Source organism: Lontra canadensis, unplaced genomic scaffold, assembly GCF_010015895.1.
Source record: "Lontra canadensis isolate GAN:19392208 unplaced genomic scaffold, GSC_riverotter_1.0 scaffold17, whole genome shotgun sequence".
NCBI classification, from domain to species: Eukaryota; Metazoa; Chordata; class Mammalia; order Carnivora; family Mustelidae; genus Lontra; species Lontra canadensis.
In genome coordinates, this window is record NW_022631011.1 from 19,329,607 (window position 1) to 19,350,330 (window position 20,724).

Here is a 20,724-nt window from a genome sequence, read left to right on the forward strand (position 1 = left end):
GTTATCACTTTAAACTCACCAGTTTTCACTAGTTCCAGCTCCAAAATACATCATCAGCCTTTCCCTCCTCCCTGTCTCCACAGACCCAGCCCTGGGCTTGCACCTGCTGTACTGTAGCAATTGCTTACTGGCTCTCTCGACTGCTCCCCATGTCCTCTCCTGTCCATTTTCCATGTGACCTTTTAAACACATAAATTAGGTCATGCTGCTTCCCTGCCTGGGAACCTTCGGTGGCTTCCTACTGCACTTGCATAAAATTCAAAGTCCGCCAAGCCTCTAGGCCCTTTGTGACCTGACTCCTGGCCCCCTTTCGAATCGGACTGTATGCAATCCTGTTTCTTCTGACTGTTTGCTAACCAGCACGGCCTTGTGTCCTTTCCCAGGCACGCCACGCGCTGCTCTTCATTCTGCAAGGGTGTTGCACCTGCTCCCCCCAACCCCGGGAAGGCCCTCAGCCCCGCTCTTCCCTTGACTGTCTCCTTAGATGTCATGTTTTGACTCCACTGTCATTTCCTAAGGCGGAACTCTGGTAACTCACAGTGTCTGTAGCACCACAATTCATCACAGCACAGTGTTACTCTCCTTCACCGACTTTTTGGCAAATAATATTTACTTAACTTATTTTTTTTATCATTGGAGACTTCAGCAGAATTAATAAACTGCACAAGGACAGGGACGTATCTATTTTATATGCTTTTATGGCCCTAGGACATCGCATGATGGCCGAGGAATGATAAGCTTTCAGATACTTACAAATGCAAAAGCTCGTTAATAATTCCCCAAACTGGAAGTTGAAATGTATTCTCCCCCAAAATATTGGAGCAGGTAATGACAGACACTCCCAGTGTTTGTAAGAGTTGGGAAAAAATGCATGTTTTTAGTAAATTGATATGAAGTGAAAATTGGTACATTTCTGGAAGGTAATCTTGCAATATATACCAAAATGTTTAAAATTCACAATTACATGTGTGAGGATAGTTATTACAGTATTAATTCTGATAATGAAAAAAGGGAAATGATTGGTAGCTCCAGAAAAAAAAACAAATCCATTATGGTGTTTCCATGTAAGAGATTGAAAATAATGATGTAACTCTCTCCTCGCCAACATTGCAACATCTCCTCATCATCTTGTTAAGGGGGAGAAGGAGGGGACTAAACAGGAATTAAATTCCATTTAGGCACCTGATTGAATATGCATTATAGCTAGACATAGCTAGTCTTCTAAACACTAACAGTAGACATACGTGGCTGGTGAACTTCCTGGCAGTTCTGATTTTTGTTCTTTAAACTTTTCTTCTTTTTTTAAACTATGAGGATGTATGGGAATAAGGTATGAATATAATAAGAAAAAGATAAAGCTACTTTTGTTGGGGGGAGGAAAGAAAGAAAAAAATCTTTACTGCACATCTCCATTTCCAATCCTGAACTGTGTGCTGAGGGTAGAGGCAAGAGAGCCATCATTCTGGCTTCCTGTGAGCTCAGGCTTGAGGCAGTAGAAAAATAAGGATCATGCAACAGGGTGGGGGTAATGATGGAGACCGGGGGTCTCGCCCACCTGGCCACTGTCATGGCCGAGCTTTGGGACTTTGGGCCCATGGCTTCTTCCTTGGGTTGCTATTTTCCTGGCTGAGAAATAGGAGTAGACCTCTGGGTGATCTCTAAGTGGCTTCAGGCTTTAAAATTCTTCCATCATTTTAAGGTTTAAACTTGCTGAGCAGCTATAAATTTTCAAAGCGTGTGTATTCCTGCTCCCAGCAAACTTCCAGGCCACCCTGAAGCCACTGTTCTGTTGACTTGAAACTAAAACCATAGACACCACCTCAAGCCAGCCTTCCTCCCCACCAATGGGGCGGTGGTGGTGGGGAGCTGATAAAATAAGATCTACCTGATTAAAATGAAAAATCCTGGGAAGACCCAACCACGTGACCCCCGTTGCTGCCCCGGTGCTCACGTGAAGCAGTTAGAGGGCGTTTACGTGTGTGAGTTATGTGGCTGAGACCAGACTGGGGAGGTGAAGTTTTTACTAACAAGGTTTTATGAAATCTATGAGATAATTGCAAGACTCAGGATGTTTTGAACCTAATGGGACATCAGTGCAATTGAACTCCCAAACAGCTGTCATTCATTTTGGGGTAAAACTTGTGAATTAATCCCTCGATGTCTTTTTCTTCACTCAGTTTCCTTTTGGACTAGAGGAAGCGTGCCTCAGCTAAAGGTTAAACTTTTATAACTGTTCAGGAGGCAAGTCCTTTCAACGCTTTGCATGGAAAATATTCTTTTAATTCAGATTTGGTGAGAGTTGCCAGGGTAGCAAATTAAAGATTTATTGTCTGGGAATTTTTGGATCACAACCTAACATGGGTCTGGTGGTTTTATTCTATAACGTTTGGAGGTTTTCCAGCCTCTGAGCTTTCTACTTGGGCCAGGTATTGAAAGTGTAGCCAATGTATTGATTGATTAATCAAAGCAATGCATGTCATGAATTCTGTTTCTGTGGCACACAGTCATAAAAAAGAAGACATAGATGTAGCTGTTTAGTGACTTTTCTTGCCAGATCGTTGCATGTTGGCGACAGTTTTGTATCACGATAACCCCCACGAAGTCACTTCTGAGTCAGACAAATAGAGTGTTGGAATAGCAATACAGCTTTTCAAGAGTATGAACTCACCAAGCAATGGGCCATCCAGATCACAAACCAAAACAAAAATGCAGCTTGGGGTAACTATGGCATGTAGCTGGTGAACCCAGATCAAATGCAATAAAGGGAAAAGGTATTTTAAACTTCGGAAACTTCAGGAGAAATGGAATGTTACTGATCTGAACTCCCACAAGGCAGCCAAATGGATGCACTTTTACTCTGTTTTGAAATTAATTCCAAGTCCAGGGAGCAGAATACATAATGTCTGTAATAATTTCAGAGTGAATCCCAGGGAAATTAAACATTAAATCTGGCTGAGATTTCACATTATAGGAATTATCGAATGTGTGCCATTAGCAAACATCATTCAGCAACTTACTGTATCTGGAGCTGCGAGGTTTAAACAAAGACTCCAGTGTAACATTTCACTTATTAGGAGGCGTGACCAAACAATCAAATTGCCACGAAGAAAATGGGAGTTCTAAACAGCCTGCTGGTGTAAATAAAACTACTCTCTGCTGTGCCTTAGGTGTTGCCCTCTTTTGGGTACCTTTCAGTCTGAAAGCCAGGGGAACGTGTAAAAAGTTAAGTTTAACAGTCTCTTTCTGTGGAAATAAAGATTTCTTTTAAGAACTGTGTCTTCCTTTCCTTCTGTTGCCACTATCCCATTCTGTTTCCAAGTGCTCAGTCTCTCTCTCTTTCTCGTTCTCTCCCTCGCTCCTTACAAATAGTTTATCTTCCTTGAAATCCTTATTCTAGAACAGAAAAAACCGGTAACTTGTAGCTTGCAGGCTGAGATGGTTACTTACTTGTAAGTCAGCTTTATGAACTTGGATGACTGACAGATGGCCAGTTCTTTGTTTAAACTCCGACTGAATTAATTTCGCCCAGCTCCCTTCATTTTAACGCTACTGTGTCTCCACACAGTGGTCGAGGACCTGCTTCGTGCACACGATCCCCCATCCTTGACATCTCTGACAGACCTCCGAGGTTGAGGGTACCGAGAGGCTGCCGGCAGTCCACGCTGGGCACCAGCTCTGACCGGTCATACACTGCTGGTGAAGGAGTGGGTTCTGGCTTCCATGGTGTTTCTGGGGGTCAGTGATCTCTGGCCTTCCACAGAGCTTCTTGCCCCCGGCACCCCACCCACCGCACCCCCTCATTCCCGGAGCTAACCATATAGCTAGTGTAAGGCTGAGAATAATCAGACCCAGGTCGCATCTGGTCCAGTCCCAGGCATGCCACGTTTCTGTGGACCCATTCGCTCAGGTGGTGAACACATGGTGAGCTTTAGGGCTTTGGTCTGGGGTCGGGTAGCACCCGTCTCTGTGGCTGGCAGACAAGTCTGCCATTGGCTTCATGGGGAACCAGCCCACTGAGGATGGACTGTGGTGGTCCTGAAAGGGGACACAGAGCAGCTCAAAGTTTACAGACACCTAATACTAAATGTGACGAGTATGTCTTTGGAATGCACCCCAAATCAGTCCATGCCGTTGGCTGAAAACTTTCTTGGTTGTGTTTTTAATAAGTGGCCTTTTTCTGGGGAGAGGAATGTAGTGACAGGCAATTGAACAGTTGCCAAAATCTGGGCTGTGTGGTTGATGGAGGTGGGAAGGTGGTGGTTGTTTCCAGCTCTTCCCTCCTGGGCTGTAGCTCTCTTTGTATGGCGTATGAAGGGATCCTTTCCCTTTTTAAAGCCCCCAAGTCTTTAATGCACACAGGTATATTGTAACTTGCAGTCTGACAGCAAAATAAAAGTCACGATGTACGGCGCACTGCCTCAGTATATTTTTTCCATGTGTGACAATGTGGAGATGGAAACCCTTTTAAACTAAGCAGAGAGCACCCAGGAGCTAAATCCAAAGCACATAAAACAAAAATCCCAATTTAACAAGTGGAAGGAAATACCACATTCTAGCTACACGATACATAGCATTCAGAATTTTATTTTCTGCTTTTCGGAGAAAACCTCCCTGAACTTTAACCCTCTGTGACTCGCGGAACCACAAACTCGGTCGTTGCCCCCAACCTCGGGCCCCTTTTCCCGGATGCAGCCTGAGCCCCGTGCCTCGTGTGACGACCTGCCAGCCTTACCCGCTCCGTAATCACCAGCCCTTCTTTCCTTTTCCCCGGGATGGAATGTTTTTTCAGCTGCTGTCATTCCTCTCCAGGGTCTAGCAAGAGGAGGGCGTGTGCAACGTCGAGAAAAGGGCTTCAGGAAAACAAACTATCTGGGTTGCCTGAAGGAGTAAGTTAGTTGGAAATAATGACACCACTTGGAGATAAAATTCAACAGCATCTTTTCCTTTTCATTTAACACATCGCTGGGTTACCCAGAGTCTGACTTCAGTGCATTGCAGATTAATCTTCTCCCCCCGTTGTACTTCACCTTTAAGGAAGTGTCCACATCTGGACGCACTGACTGCTTTGCTGACACTCCTCCAGGGCAGAGCTCTTGGTGCATAGAGCAGCCTAATTAGCAGAAGGGGGGAGGGGCAGAACTTCCAAGACGCCTTCTAAGAGTGTCTAGCCAGATGGAAAGGATCAGCATTTGCTTAAATGCAAATATCCCTTATATATCATTGCACTTTTCCTAGGAGATTTTCCTAGGAGAGTGGATCGCTTGGAAACTATTTGTGACCTTTCTTGTGGGACATAAAGAGTTGGAATGGCTAACATTTTGCATCTGCCTCTCAGAACCCTATAATGAGTCTTATTTCAGCTTGCCCTCTTTTCAGATTTGGTTAATATTCATCCAGTTTTTCCATAATAAGGATCAAGAGCCAAAGCTCTTCAGGACGCTTCTACCTTACATCCAGATCAGAATATTCCCCTTAAGGGCAAGTGAAGGCAAAGGCTTTGTTTGGATTCAAAGCAAAGTGTAAGCTTTGGCCATTCTTCTTGTTACTCTGTTTCTAGCTTGGCCTAGTCCAAGTCCCTAGAGCTATAATTAACTTGGCCCCTTGCCATTTATATGTTTAATTGGGCCAAGTGACATTAGGGCTTGAGAAGCTCTTTTGTGGAAATGAGTAAAAGCAAGTACCTTTCCTTTATAGCTACCCTGAACCAATAACTAATGATCCCTTTTTTATTTGCAGGATGCATTCATTTCAAGAGCGTCCAAGCTCAGGTATAGAACAATGTAAAACGCATAACCGTAGCTACAGCAGTTACTCCAGAGTTCTGAAGAGCAGCCGACAGAAATTGGTAAAGGTACCTTTGGACATCTGACCACTTTTTGAAGCATTCCTTCGACGACCAGTTTCCAAATGCATCTGGTCCCCGAGACATTCTGTGGGTGGAGGAATGGAGGGTGTACCAAGCCTAGAGTCTACTTCCTCTCTGCCCCCGAATGACCCCGCCAAAAGTTAAATCTCTTGGGAATTAATGAGGAAACCAGTAGCATAGATGGTCTATCAAAATAATATTGACGTCCCTCCTTTGATAATGTGGAGCTGTCACTGTCTGGCTTTTCTTGCTTCCACAAGTGGCGGTGTGACTAGTTTTCTCCAATAAAACATGAGTAAAGGGGATATATAAATATATAGTAAAGAGTATATCAATGTATATGTAGATATATCTCTATGTATCTATATATAGACATATGTAGATATATATAGTCTCCTTCAGGTTAAGACTTTGAAGTAGATAGGTTTTCACAATTCTCTTTTCTTCCTCCACTGGCTGGAAGCAGAGGCCTCCAAAGGCCTAGGGGATGGTAGCAAGACAGATGAAGGACCTGAATCTCTAAACCCCACGTGGAAGAAAACCCCCGAAAGACCAAGAAAACGCTCATTGGATTGTTAGGTGGGTGGGAAATAAGGTTTACTGTGTCAAGCCACTAAAATTTGGGGGCTCATTCATCATTTTGGCCAGCATCCCCCTAATACACTAATAGGATGGTGTCCGAGTTTTATAACTTTTTTTTTTTTTTAAGTGGACTCCACACACACAGCATGGAGGCCAACAGGGAGCTTGAATTCATGACCCTGAGCTGAGATTAAGAGCCTGATGCCCAAAAGACTGAGCCACCCAGCCACCCCTGATTTTTATAATGAATTAATCATTCATCTGAGAAAAGAGCATAGATATTTTTCTGTGAACATTCATGGCCCAAGATGGTGGAGAACCTCCTAGATGGCCACTGAGACCGCCAGATCGTGATTCAAGGGCCTGTGTTCATTTTCACGTTTGTACTGATTTACGGTTGCCTCATCTTGCCATTAAAATGGCATATAAAAATTGGCAAATGGAGCCCCTCTTTGGGATATGAATCTGCTTTCTCAAATCTGAGAGCACCAGTGTGTCTTCTTTGATGTTCTTCTTCTTGTAGAGATGGTAGAGGTAGATGTGGCAAGTCTATGTGCTGCACGTTCATCCGGAGTGAGCGGAGCATGAGTCTCAGCTTTATGAACTGAGGCATTGGCTTGTGTCCAATGAAGGGCTGCTACAAATTCCAGTGAATCTGGATCTTGTACACTTTCCGGGTTTAGCCAGGACCTACAGAAGAGGCCTGATATCTGTCACGGGAATTTGCTTTTGTGAGGAAAATCCTAACCTAGGTCTGAGACAGTAAAAATTATAGTTAAATTCAGTCACGTGGGTTACTAATAGAAACCCATGTGTGGTCACTGATGCGTTTTCCACAATAACTCTAATTTTCAGGAGCACAGATGTTAAACTGCTCTATCTCTCCAGATGTGCTCACACAGGGGTCCGTCAAAATGGAGTAGTCTGTGGTCTAAAACACGCTGGCCTCTCTGAGAACAGAGAGTTACTTACTTATTCCGGCTGTCCGGCATCTTTGTGTTTCCTCCAACAAAGATCAAAGCAGAGCTCTTAATAGGTGTTTGGTTTAAATTTAGAGACATACAGTATTTACTCCCATTGGCACTTGCTCTCACCTGTGGAGATAAACTGTGTTATTCCGCTCCCAGCCCACACGGTTTCCATCTGCGTCTTGCCCACCTTGGTGTAATACCTGTTTACTGTGTGATGGTCCCCAAGTCCTGGGAACACCTCACGCGGAGTGGTAATAGACTGAATTTTGTATTTGCTCTTTTTTGTTCAGCTTGTGTTAACACCATCTAAAAATGAACACAAATCCATTGAAAAATATTCTTGACTAGACCAAGCCTTATATATTGTCAAACCAGCTGAGATGGGAAAGTTTCATGGTAATTGCTTAGAATACTTATTTTTCCACACTTAAGTTTTTATTTTTTTCAAAATAAACTCTGATATAAAAAATGTATTTTTTCAGGGAACCATTCTGATTTTTAAAAAAAAAAGACTTTATTTAGTTGACAGAGAGAGAGATCACAAGTAGGCAGAGAGGCAGGCAGAGAGAGAGGGGAAAACAGGCTCCCCACTGAGCAGAGAGCCTGATGTGGGGCTCGATCCCAGCACCCTGAGATCATGACCTGAGCTGAACGCAGAGGCTTAACACACCAATCCACCCAGACACCCCCCATTCTGATTTAAAAATTTTTTTAAAATTTTTTATTAACATGTAATGTATTATTAGCCCCAGGGGAACAGGTCTGTGAATCACCAGGTTTACACACTTCACAGCACTCACCATAACACATACCCTCTCCAATGTCCATAACCCCACCACCCTCTCCCTTCCCCTCTCCCCCTGGCAACCCTCATTTTGATTAAGAGTCTCTTATGGTTTATCTCCCTCCATCCTGACTTATACAAAATATATTTTGAGTGGTCTCTCTCTCTTTTTTTTTTTTTTGGTTTATGAGGGGTAATAATTCTTGTGATGGAGATTTTTATGGGATGATGGGCTCAGAGCTCAGATTCCCTTTTATGAAAGAAAAAGAAGAAAAGTCAACATTCATTCATTGACTTAATTCAATTAATAAAGGCTTATGGGGCCTACTGAAAGTGCCAAACATAACGTAAAGAGGCCCAGTCCCTCTAGGAGTAGATAAAAACTGACATGGTATGTGTTATAATAGGACTTAACAGGAAGTAAGAACAAATCATTGTTAATATGTTATAAAAGGAAGAGTACAGAACTCTAGAGGCTTCTAGGGTATCTGTTGCTTCTTCCTTTGGAGATGTATTCCTCAGATTAGGAGAACCCAGGAATATTATAAAATTTACATGCCATTTGAGCACAGTATTTTTAAAGTGCACTGAGTTATAAACCAAATATAATACATAGACTAACTTGACTTTCAGACATTAAAGAATCTGAGATTGGGATCAAGAGTGAAGTTCCTTTCTGAGTTGGCGGATTCAGGTGAAATGCACAACAAAAGTGGTACAACACCACACCAAAATTATGATAATGTTGAAGTCCTGATAATGATAATATTCTGCAAGAAAAAGCTTGCTGGGGGTTGAATGGATTTTACTCTTTATCAGGTACCCTTCTTCTCTCCCTTTCTCTCTCCCTGCCTCTTTTTGTAGAAAGCAACAGGACTTAGAAAGGGAAGAGTAAGTTTAATTATGCTGCTGCCACTTAACACAAAACAAAATAAACGAAAGGAAGGAAAACAAAACGAAGGGGGGAAATAACTTGCACTTGCCTTCCACCATCGTTTTAAACTGGACAACACAGATGGTGATTATTTGAGTGTGAAAATTGGGTTGTAAAATGAATATCTCCAAAAATGTCAAGAGTAAATGCCCTTTTGCAGGCAAACATGGTACTGAATGGGTTCCAACAGCACGTTGCCCAAGGCGCTTCCTTCCATGTAAATCGAGCTTAAAAGAAAATTTGTCTCTAAGAGAGAGTATCTGACAGTGCCAAGGTACACTTCACTGAAAAGCAAAGATGCTCACGGGTTCTTGAGTATTTTATGGTTTACGATTGAGGAAGAGGTACCAGGTTCGGGTTTTGAGGTGTAAAGAATCCGCTAGAACAGTTAGTGGGATTGGGTATTTCAACAGCCAAGCTGATCTCATTCATCTTCTCCTTCTAACGGAGACTGAGAAAAGGTAGGAAACTTGGTAAGAAAAATGGATTCATCTCTAACAATGCAACGATCTCCTTTTAAAATAGCCATGCAATCTGGTTATGAGTTACAAATTTTATGAGTAAATCCTTGGAAGCTGTGGCCTTCATTTAGATACACAAGAGATGGAGGTAATGTAAGAGATGGAATTTTGTAATGAAACGTGGTGCAGATTCCACACGAAGCTGTTACTTTCTCGTGTGTGCTGCTGCAGAAGGAGCTCTGGAGAGGCAAATAGGCACGTGATGGGAAAGGACCCAGAAGAAAAACTTTCAGTCAAAATCCAGAAGGAAAAAAGTCAGTTTCTTCCTTGCCCTAATGGCCTTTCCTTCTTGGGAATTGATAGAGAAAACTGAATAAGGAAGCAAGGGCTAAAAATACTCTTTTCTTTTTAATGACATTCTGGGGTGGTTCACTCACTTTAAGCTATCTTCATGGCCCTTTGGGTTTCTAAATAGATTTTTCCCCCTGGAATGGTGCAACATTTCCCTTCTAGGCCATGTAGAAGTGGATGAGTCTAGAATTGCTGGAACCCGCACAGGCGGGAAGCCAGGGGAAATTTCCACGGAGCCAGTCCCAGCTTTCTTCCCAGGGAAGGACTGACTGTCCAGCATCCTGGATCCCAGTGGGCTAAACATACTTATGTCTTGGCAGATGTGCATAAAAATCCAAGGCCAGGGAGAGGGTATAATGGGAAAAGAAAGACTTCTGGGAGATGGCAGCTCTTACCATCTGATGGGAGCTCACCTAGGTCATGCAAAAGTAAATCAGAGATAATGGGTAAGAGTAAAGTTAAGACCAGCTCCAGGCCTCAAGAGCCCAGTGAGAGGCCAGGCTTCAGCCTCCTAGCTGTGCTGCAGGGTTAGACTGTAGTTCCTGCCTGAGAGCTGGAGGAAAAACCGGACACCAGAAACCAGGGTAAAGGGCTAGTTAGAGCATACACAGGGGATAAGCAGGGAATCCCTGACCAGATGCTCCCAGAAGTGCTTGGTTGCCTAACTCCATCTCCAAGGTACACTGGACAATGAGCCCAGAGCTACTGACTATGCGACACTTAATTTACTGGTGAGGAAGACCTCCCACTATACCACCAGAACTGGCTTCTCTAATCAGGCTGGGACCAGGGCAAGCTCGGTCTGCAGGTGACAGATGCCACTGAAAGTGTGTGTGTGTGTCTCGTGGGGAGTGGATGGTAGAATTCTGGGTACACCCTGAATTAGTAACTGCTTAAGAAACATTGGAAACATTTTTCTAAGGCCTACTATCTGAAAACACTACTGCTGTTCATTCCACCAAAGAAAGGTTGCAAGACTGATCTTATAGGTGGGGAAAATAAGAGGAAAAAGTTACAATTGATCTCTTCTAAATTTGCTTTTCTATATGACCTTTGTTTATTATGCATCAAAATATTTTATTTTCTTGATTCCTACATCTACAGATCTTTTAAGAGTCTAATATATTGTGGAAAAATATTTTAAAGGCTTTGTATTTCTGAGAAATGCTTTGGTGTATAGTCTTTTCCAGAATTTCTCATTATTAGTAGTTCATCACCAGATTAATGCTTCATACAGCTCGAAATTAATTGGGTAATAGGCTTTTTACTTTCAATAATCAGTTATTCATTCTGTTAGGCATAGGGAAAGATCGTGAAAAGAAGTAGGTTATAGGGTTGACTCTTATGTTGCAGTTGACATTGTTTCTCTTCTGATTTGTTCAGCCCATTAGAGTTTATTTCAGGGAGTTCTGTCAAAAACAAACAAAACACTAATACAGCCCCCGCCCCCAAAAAAGAAACCCCTAAAACCAAGCTAAGAAGGCAAAGGCTCAGGGAGATAAAGACAGCCTCACTAATGAGTCCCCAACTGATTAAAAGTAAATACATTTCTATTCCTAGAAAAGTATAAGTAACATTTGTTGCCACAAACTGTTTAACTTTAGCAAAAATAAAGAGTTGCCCTCAAATTTGTTATGGGAGGACAGCAACACTGCAGCTAATTATTTCCCAGGTGTCTCTGGTCTGAATTTAGAAATGAGCTACTAATGGCAACATGTGGGATGGGCCCATCTTGACAGATAATTCATTATTATTGTTATCTTTAAGGGGACACTGTATCACTATTGAGCACCGACTCTGCCCATGGTACTGACTAGATTCATGGGAGTTCCACAGTATAACATGGGGTTATGCACTTGGGCTCTAGAGTAAAGACCTAGGTTTGATTTTTAGTCCTCCCTGTGTGACTTTGGGCAAACTGCTTGCGTTGGTTAACTTTGACTGTATAACAAAATATCCAGATTTAGTGGCTTAAAAAATCACCATGCGTTTGTTCATGATTTGATGGGTTGACAATTCAGCTGAGTTGAACTGGGATGACTTATTTTTGTTCTTCATAGTATCAGCTAGTCTCACACATACGTCTGGGGCCTTAGGTGGGACACTCCCCATCCCCATGTTATTTCTTTTCACCTAACAAACTATCCTGAGTTTCTTTACATAGTGGCCAAAATTTCCCAGCAGCAAGAGAAGGTAAGATCTGACTAGAAAGTATCTTTCAAACTTTGATGTCTATCACAGTTGATACTGTCTCATTGAATAAAGCAAGTCATCTGACCAAGCCTAGATTGAAGATTTAGAGATGCAGACTGTACTTCTTGAACAGACAGGCATATAGGGAGTTGTGACCAAATTTGGGACCATAACAACAATTTGTCATACGACCTCCAGATTCTTATTGGTGACATGAGGGTATCATAGTATCTACACACAGAGTTTTTGGAACTAAATGAAATAATTCATGTAAAGTGCCTAGCACAAGGTTCAATAAATGTCAACTCTAATATATTATTATCAATTAAGAAAGGAAGACAGAAGGAGAAATCAGGAAGAAGGAATAGAACAGAAGAAAGGGATAGGAGTGGATCTTGAAGGCTGAGGTAGGAGAGAGCTTTATGGAGGGCATGTTGATAATGCTAAGAGGAACGAATACTTAGTTGGGTCTTGGTTACCTGTTATCACTGACCTTTGAGGTGTTATTAGCTCTTCAACAATTTATTATTTTTTAAAAGATTTTATTTATTTATTTGTTAGTAAGAGAGAGAAAGAGATAGAGAAAGAGAGAGCACACACACAAGCAGGGGGAGCAGCAGGCAGTGGCAGAAGGAGAAGCAGGCCTACTTGCTGAACAAAGAGCTGGGTGCGGGACTTGATCCCAGGACCCTGGGATCATGACGTCAGCTGAAGACAGATTCTTAACTGACTGAGCCACCCAGGCACCCCCTGGTTTTTTCTTTTTAGTAACAGTGATTGTGTTAGGATGATGGGATCACGGGTAGGTTTTCTTTACTGTTTTGTATATTTTCTATAATACGGTTGTGTGGCTTTTATAATAAGAAGAAAAACATTAAAAATACCTTCATTTTAGAACAGAAGTTCTTTTTAGACAAATTCTGGAATTCTAAACGATTTTGCATTTGTTTATAAGGTTGACAATTTTTGAAATTTCCTTTGTTACCATAGAGGTATCAGTCATTTTTTTCAATATACCCTGAAAATTCCCTTGACATGTGCAAGCCATCTGCCCATCTGCATTTTTGAGAGATTAGAACTTCCTAATTCCAAAATTCCTAAAGGTTTCATTTGGAATAAAGATTTTTTTATGCAGTGATATAATTTAAAACTCCGTTTAGCTTTCTGGTCTTTTGGAAGTTGGGTTCTATAAATTTAAAATTATCTTTACAACTATGGAGTTGGAATATTAGCAGTGCAAATTTAGAGAAGTATGTTAAATGAGAAATCACACACATTCTAGGCTAAAGTAATTGAACTAGCCTGGAAGTTTACATTTATCCTCCCACCCCTGGGCCAAATTTGTTAGAAAGTACAGAAAAGTCACAGCTGCAACTGTGGGGATTTAGACCAGATTTTTATTTGGTGAGATTTATAAGAACACCAGGGTATGCTTCTATCTTTGTACTTCTGAATGGCCAGGTCATTCCGCATTTCCCAAAGTGTGGTCGTGGACTAGTTCGTGCAGAATCATCAGAAGGACTTTTTACAAGTTAGATGGTCCTTTGGGACCCTGTACCTGTCCCTGCATTCAGACCTGGGGTTCCCAGGCACCAGCACACTGTGTTCTCCCCGCAGAGGCCCTCCGCTCTCATCCATGAAGTCCCCACTCCTTCCAGCTCAGGACCCCCTCCCTGCCGGCTCTTGTTCTGAGCTCCTATTCAGTGTGGGCTGGTTATGCATCTAGTCAGGGATCTGAAAATGTTTTCTGAAAAGGGTCAAAGAGTAAATATTTGAGGCTTCGCCGGTCTCTGGGTCTCTGTCACAAGTCTTCGACCTTGCTGGTGTAGTTTGAAAGTTGACCTTAGACAGTATGCAATGAGTGGGCGTGGCTTTGCTCCAATAAAACTTTATTTACAGAAACAGGCAGGGAGCTGGATTTGGCCAACCCCTGATCTAGATGCACTGTCATCCCTTTTAGTTTTGTCCACCCCCAAGCCCAGGGCAAATTAAAAAACAAAACCGAATGAGAGAGCTGAAGATAAAAAAAAAACAAAAAACGAAAACAAAAACAAAAAACCCAAAACAGAACAAAACAACCGTTCTCTGTAGGATGTAGATTTATATAAAATGAGGTCAGAGTACATCTTGGCAGCCCTAGAGCTTTTGGAGAAGAAATGAGGGGCTTAGCACAGGTTTTCTGATTATCTGGCCAGAAGCATGGGCGAGGCAGCGGGATTGGGACCACAGTGGTTGACATGGCAGCCCTTTTTTAGATGGAATAGGATGGAAGGACAGTGAGGTGGCAAGGATCCCTGGAGGTCGTCAGTTGAGTGGGGGCTGAATTAGCAGCTGTCTGTGAACATCCCTCCTATCCCGCAGAGCAGTGGTTGGCTGACTTGAGCTGGCTTCAGAATCACCCAGAGTCTCAAACACAGATTGCTGGGCCATCCGGCCAGAGTTTCAGGATCAGGAGGTGTCGGTGGGGGCCCTCGACTCTGCATTTCTAACACGTCCATGGGGCATGTGGCTGCTGCTGGCCTGACCGCACCTTGAGAGCCACCCCCCGGGGCAAGCCCCTCTTACCGCATGTGGCAGCGTGAGCATGCTTGTTTCATGAAGCTTTCCAGCAGCTTCTGTTTCTCATTCTGAGACATTTAAAGTGCTTTCCAGATTCAAGACTAGAGAATCATTATTTTCCTTCTGGGGTAGCAAGCCTTAGCTCACCTCAGACTGGCAGTCCACATTGGCATTATTAATTTTTGACACGGAGTGAGTCCGAACAGGGTAAATACACCAGTAATTGGTAAGGTAGACAACCGAATGGTAATGAGGCTCTGGCCCCGATGGTTTTGCTCCCGAGAATGAATGCCTGGCCGCCTGGCCATTTTCTGGAGCGAGTTCTTTACCAGCTCCCCACGGCATCCCCACATGAAGCTTCAACCCCTCCTGCTTTCCTGATCTGTCCAGTCACATTTTAATGGCTGAAACGGCTTTGAAGCTTTCCCCCACGGAACCAATTTTCACCCTCAGCGCAGGGCAGCTCCTGTCCCTCAGCAAGGAGTCTACTTCAGTGATAAGTTTTCACACGGGTCCAGAACCCAAATGTATTTTGACTGTGGTCCTCATGGCGGTGCTTTCACACTGGCGCCAGAAGTAGATTTGTCATGGAGCTTTCCTGATGAGACAGGCTCTCCGGACTAATCGAGGCCGATGGCAGATTTTGTCAGCGAGATGAGATGTTGCCCACAGCTAGTCAGTCTGCTGGAATTTTTGGTGCTAATGGCAGGGTTTCGTTGAGAGACGTGTTTAGGAGAGTCTCAGCGAATACGATTCTAGATCCTCTCAGGAAGAGGGTGAGTGTATGAACCACAGGGCACCGATGCAAAGGCAGCTGTTCTACACTAGCCCCTGATTCCTAAGACTCCTTAATGAATTCTTCGGGGCAGGGGGGAAGAAAAGCCAGGCAGCCACACCGTTCAACTGAAGTATCAACAGCTTGAAAACATTTTTTAGAAGTCCTTAAATGTATTACACTTATCTCCGGAATTCTGAACAATACGACATCAGTTTAAGTGCTTCTGTTGTTTATAATCCAAAAGAAATATCATACCTCTTGGCTTTGCCCCGGGCCAACTTTTCACTGAAGTCATTCGTTTTGCTTTTTGTTATGGTTACCTAACCTCAGTCAGAATGCAGCAAGCCACCGGAAATTCGAGGTAGAGACTTTTCCAGTACCCAAGACTTCTCTGCCTTGGAAATAGGATGGATTCCACCGACTTTTTCTGAATTTGGCCATTTTATTTTAAAGCTGTAAGACAGGCATGATCAGACATGGGAGGGGACTCGAATGTCAGCTTGAGAGAGGCCAGTCCGTCTCACGACATACACACAGGCCTGGGATTACTAACTTGGCCGGCCGCCTGGAAATATTTGCACCACTGTCTACATCTCCCATTTTCTCAGAGGAAAGCCGCGGACAGCACATCTCAGCAACAATGCCTGTTCCCAACTGGAAACTCTTCAAGTCTTCCACTTCCAGAATCAAAATATTATGTCGTTTTAAACTTTACAGGGTACCCTTTGATCATGTGGCTCTTTTAGATGTTTTCCACTTTAATATATTTGGTCCAGGGATCATCATTTCCTGAGAGCTCCTTTACCATAAGTAGTTTCATCCTTAACTAATAACTCGGAACAGTGATAAGGGCATACGAGAAAGTCGATCCTCTTTGGTTTTTTGCTTTCATGGGCTAATCCTTCTATAACGCTTGTTGGTGAACTCATATCCTTCATTCACGTATCAGATATGTACTGTGTGTGTATAGGAGCCAGGCATGGTGCTGGGAGGTGAGAAGTCACTGATGAGGAAGATATTCTTCTTGGGTTCTGAATTGGGAGTTAGGCATACAGGCAAATTATTGTAAAGGAGGATAATATGTGGACAGTAGATATTTATGTTAAAACTTAAGGCAGTGTAGGGGAGGGGAGATACTATCTGAAGAAGTGAGGAAGGTGACATTTGATCAGAGTTTGGAAGATGATAAGGTGTTTCCTAGGAAAGGAAGTAGACAGGTAAGAGAAGAAGTGGAAAGAGAAGCAAGGAGCATAGTGTACGTGGCAGAGATTTTGGACTCACTAATTGTTCAAGTGCACCCCTCCATTTCTCAGTTTTCTTGCAGTTGGAATGGATCTATGTGACTGAGTCTTAGTGGATGGGATTGCTTAGTATCCCAGTCACTTAAATGTTAGTGTGCCTTGTCCATTTCTCTCTTCTCCTGCTGCCACATACAGGCCTACCTCATTTTATTGCATTTGCTTCACTGCACTTTGCAGATATTGTGTTTTTTTTTTTACGAATTGAAGGTCTGCAGCAGCGCTGCATCCAACAAATGTATTGGCACAATTTTTCCAATAGCATTTGCTCACTTCGTGTTTCTGTGTTGCATTTTGGTAATTCTTGCAATATTTCAAGATTTTCATTATTATTATGTTTGGTATGGTGATCTGTGATCAGTGACTTTAAAAAAAATAATCAAATTCTCACATTTATTAAAATTCTCACAGCTCTTGGATAGGTCACCAAAAGCAGTCAAGTCATTCCATTATTACTAAGGAGATTTCTTTTTTCTTTTTTTCTTTTTTTTAATTTATTTATTTGAGAGACAGAGCACAAGCAGGCAACTGGGAAGAGAAGCAGACTCCCCACCGAGCAGGGAGCCTGATGTGAAGCTTGATCCCAGGACCCTGGGTTCATGACCCGAGCCGAAGGCAGATGCTTAACAGACTGAGCCACCCAGGCACCCCATTACTAAAGAGATTTCTTAATTAATTGATTGATTAAAGTAATTATTGCAAGAATCTTGTAGAAAATTAGAAAATATAGATCATAAGAATGATAAAAACAAGACATTTATACTAAGCATTGTGTATTTTTACAGATCTTTTTATGCATTATTATATTTATATGCATATACCTATACATACATATATGTGTGTTTTAAAATGCTTGTGCATTTTATTTATTTATTTATTTTAAGATTTTATTTATTTATTTGACAGAGAGATCACAAGTAGACAGAGAGGCAGGCGGAGAGAGAGGAGGAAGCAGGCTCCCTGCTGAGCAGAGAGCCTGACGCGGGACTCGATCCCAGGACCCTGAGATCATGACCCGAGCCGAAGGCAGCCCCTTAACCCACTGAGCCACCCAGGCGCCCAGCTTGTGCATTTTAATTTAAAATCAGATCATATTACACATGTTGCTTTGTAATCTACTTTTTCATTTATCAATCTCTGCCTTTTGATACCAGCATAATGTTTATCTAATTCCTAATCCAGTTTCAGTTTGCCCAATTGCACCAAAACATTGTATGTATGTATGTGTGTATGTGTGTATATACATACATATATATATATATATATATATATATAGTTATTATTGAAGTAGAGTTGACGTATAACATTATATTAGCTTCAGGTGTACAACACAGTGACTTGAAAAGTCCACACATTACTCAGTGCTCCTCACGATTAGTGACCATCTGATCAATGATCTTTGGGTTAATACTGTAATTGTTTTAGGGTACCATGAACCATGCCCTTATAAGATGGCAGACTTAATCAGTAAATGCTGTGTGTGTTCTGACTGCTCCACTGGCCAACTGACCATTCCCCATCTCTCTCTCTCCCTCTCCTCAGGTCTCCCTTTTCTCTGAGACACAACTGATACTGAAGTTAGGTCAATTAATAATCTACAGTGGCCTCTAAGTATTCAAGTGATAGGAATTCCTCATTTTAAATCACAAGCTAACAATGATTAAGCTTAGTGCGAAAAGCTTGTCAAAGGCAGAGAGAAGCCAGAAACGAGGCCTCTTGCACCAGTTAGCCACTTTGTGTGAATGTAAAGGAACAGTACTTGAAGGAAGTTAAAAATGCTACTCCAGTGAACACACCAATGACAGGAAAGCAAAATAGCCTTACTGCTGAGATGGAGAAAGTCTGAGTGGTCTGGATAGAAGATCAAATGAATCACAACATTCCCTTAAGCCAAAGCCTAGTTCAGAGCCAGGCCCTGACTCTCTTCAGTTCTGGGAAGGCTGAGAGAGGCGAGGAAGCTGCAGGAGAGAAGTCTGAAGCTGGTGGACGGTGGTTCATGAGGTTTAAGGGAAGAAGCTGCCTTTGTGACGTCACAGTGCAAGGTGAAGCAGCACGTGCTGATGGAGAAGCTGCAGCAAGTGACCCAGAAGCTCTAGACGTTAATTAATGAAGGTGGTTACACTAAACAGATTTTCATTGTAGACAAAACAGCTACCTTTTGGAAGAAGACACCATCTAAGACTTTCACAGAGTGGAGAAGTCAATGCCTTCTTTTAAGGCTTCAGAGGACAGGCAGACTCTCTTGTTAGGGACTAATACAGCTGGTGACTTTAAGTTGAAACCAATACTCATTTGCCATCCTCCAAATTCTAAGGTCCTAAAATGTTGCTACATTTACAAGGCCTGTGCTCTATAGATGGAACAATGGGCCTTGATGACAGCACATCGGTCTACAGTGTCGTTTACTGAACATTTTAAGCCCACTGTTGAGACCCACTGCTCAGAAAAAAAGACTCCTTTCAAAATATTACTGCTCCTTGACAATGCACCTGCTTACCCAAGGGTTCTGATGTGTAATGAGATGAATGTTGTTTTCATGTCTGCCCACACAACATCCTTTCTGCAGCCCATGAATCAAGAGTAATTTTGACTTTCAAGTCTTATTATCAAGCATTAATTAATTATTAATAATTAATTAATAATTAAGTATTAATTATTGAATAATAAGTAATTATATTATTAATGGGACTTGAAAATCTTATTATTTCAAGTCTTACTATTTTGTAAGGCTCTAGTTGCTATAATAGTGATTCCTCTGATGGATCAGGGCAACCTGAAAAACTGTGGAAAACCTTCTGGAAAGGATTGACCATTCTAGATGACATTAAGAACGTCTGTGATTCATGGGAAGAGCTCAGAATGTCAACATTAACAGGAATTTGGAAGAAGTTGATTCCAGCCCTCATGGATGTCTTTGAGGCATTCAAGACTTCAGTGGAGGAAGTCACTGCAGGTGTGGGAACAGCGTGAGAACTAGAATTAGAAGTGGAGCCTGAAGAAGGGACCAAATTGCAATCTCCTGATAAAACTTGAATGGATGAGGAGTTGCTTCTCGTGGATGAGCAGAGAAAATAGTTTCTTGAGATAGAAGCTACTCCTGGTGAAGATGCTGTGAAGATTATTGAAATGGCAATAAAGGATTTAGAATATTCCATATATGTGGTTGATAAAGGCAGAGGCAGAGTATGAGAGGGTTGACTCCTGTATTGAAAGAAGTTCTGTGGGTGAAATACTATCAAACAGCACTACATGCTACAGAAAAAAACCTCATTATTGTCTTATTTTAGGAAGTTGCCACGGCCACCTCAACCTTCAGCAACCACCACCCCAATCAGTCAGCAGCCATCAACACGGAGGCAAGACCCTCCACCGGTGAAAAGATTATGACTCGCTGAAAGCTCGGATGATGGTTAGCATTTTTTGCAGTAAAGTCTTTTAAATTATGGTATTTGCATTTTTTAGACCTAATGCTATTGTACACTTGCTACACTATAGTACAGTGTAAACATAACTTTTGTATGCACTGGGAAACCATAAATTCATCTGACTCTCTTTATTGCGATACTTGCCTCATTGGTGTGGTTTGGTACTGAACCTCCATTATGTCCAAGGTATGCCTCTACTTGGTAGTAATATTTTGAAATGGATGAGTCACAAGATGGGGGAAACGTGGATTTCTAAGTCACTAGATGGAGGAGAGGCCCTCTGACCAGCATCATATTTCACACGAAAGAGAAATAGATGTTTATTGTGTTAAGTTTGTTTGTTTTGGCAGTGGGCATTAATAACTCTGACTGATGTAGTATGTGAAAAGATTTGAAGACATAGAAGAGGATAGCCTATTTGGAAAATATTCGACACTTTAGTTGAGCTGGAGGCTGGTATATGAAGGAATGACTTCACGAGTAATTTGGAAACAGATAGAGAATGGTCTGTAAGCCATGATG

At 42.3% G+C, this 20,724-nt stretch overlaps 1 long non-coding RNA gene across 1 annotated transcript; it reads right to left on the minus strand.

Annotated features, from left to right (window-relative positions):
* Window positions 1-7,440: 7,440 nt before the first annotated feature.
* LOC116868985 lies at window positions 7,441-18,732 on the minus strand. The gene is made up of 3 exons (XR_004382930.1): window positions 18,602-18,732; window positions 7,620-7,725; window positions 7,441-7,542 (listed from the first exon to the last, which is right to left on the minus strand). It is a non-coding gene; the product is annotated as an uncharacterized LOC116868985 (long non-coding RNA).
* Window positions 18,733-20,724: the final 1,992 nt, after the last annotated feature.